The following is a 1,590-nucleotide window of genomic DNA, read 5'->3' on the forward strand; positions in this document are numbered from 1 at the left end:
TTGCGTTATCCGTCTGCTTGAGAAGCAGCTCTTGAATATGAGGGTCCTGCACCCAGTCCATCGATGGTCCATCGTCGTCTGCTCCGGCATCTTCATCTTCCTCATCATCATGTCCGGCATCTTCTACATGATGACTGTGTACAGCATCATCGTCGTGATCATGTCTTGGAGATTCTTCGTTTTCTCGCCCGCCCTCGTCGCGGTGGTTGTCTTGCTGCCCTTCCTCATTTCTTGCCCGGCCCCCATGGACGACTTCACAGTCATCTTCAACACCTTGCCACCGATAGCCATCCATGAAACGACACAAGAGCAGGTGGTCCCACACCTGCCTGGAATCCGGGTCAGCAATAAGGCTCTTCAGCTTGCATCTTCGACACGAACATCTTATCTCTGTCTCGTTCTTTTGAAGCATCTCGGCCTTAGCGGAGCTCAAAAACCTATTCATGATGCCTTCGGTCATCGTGCGGACCATGGTCACCTGCAGGGTAGAGCAAAATGATATTTTAGAACCAAGAAAAAATTTGGCATGACTTTCCCTAAAAAGAGGACCAAAAAGAACGCATAGTGCCAAAATTCTCACCAAAACGGAAATGAATCAACATTCCAGCAAAATATTTGCAACTATCACATTTCAAATACCGGTACCTGCAAACACAGACATATATGCAACACCACAAACATACATAGATCTAGCTAGGCCATAAAAAGTGCATGTGCACATTGTTGGAGGGAGAAAAAAGTAGATCTACAACATAAAGATAGCTTTCCCCTTACTTACCTATCAAAAAAGGTAATTTAACCACTTAATTTGGATGAATCTGTGGTGCAAATGAGGTGAGGAGGAGGAGGCAGCCGAGACAAGCTTGGAGGACGAGGTGGAGAGAATGAAGTGGGGAAAGTGAGTGTGTAGGTGTGGCTGTCCAAAATATCTAGCTGGTCCCAGGTTACTAATGGCGCACCACCCACAAATGCGCCATTAGTAACCCTGGTTACTAATGGCGCACCAGCTTGTGGTGCGCCATTAGTAGTTTTGCAAAAAAAATGAGAGTAGTGGAACACGTGGTGAGTGGTGCGCCATTACTAGTTAAACTCGTAATGGTGCATTGTTACGTGGTGCGCCATTAGTTTTTTTTGGAAAAAAATATGTTAGTAGTGGCGCACCATTGGTGTGGTGCGCCATTAGTGTGATAGACACTAATGGCGCACCAGCACATGGTGTGCCACTGCTATATAGTAGTGGCGCACCGCATGTCTGGTGCGCCATTAGTGTCCATATTATCTATAGCCCTTTTCCTAGTAGTGCACAGTGGCACACACGAGGTGGAAAGCTATACAGTGGTCGAGTCTATCTCCTGCACTGTAGGACAAAACACATTTAATGCGTTGCCGACGTGCCCTTCTTGCTTTATCGGGGACGACAAGGAAGCTCGTCCCAGCTGTCGCCGCCATGCCTGGCTTCAACGCGCGTCTGGACTGATGAGGTGCATAGCGCCACGCTGGCTGGCTGCTGAGTTGGTACGATGGTAGAGTCTTCACGAAGATCTGCATGCCACCACACAGGTGCTTGCCGAGTTGGCCTAGAGGCCGCAC

This window comes from Triticum urartu, chromosome 3A, assembly GCF_056163025.1.
Source record: "Triticum urartu cultivar PI428250 chromosome 3A, HENAU_Tu73, whole genome shotgun sequence".
Lineage (NCBI taxonomy): Eukaryota > Viridiplantae > Streptophyta > Magnoliopsida > Poales > Poaceae > Triticum > Triticum urartu.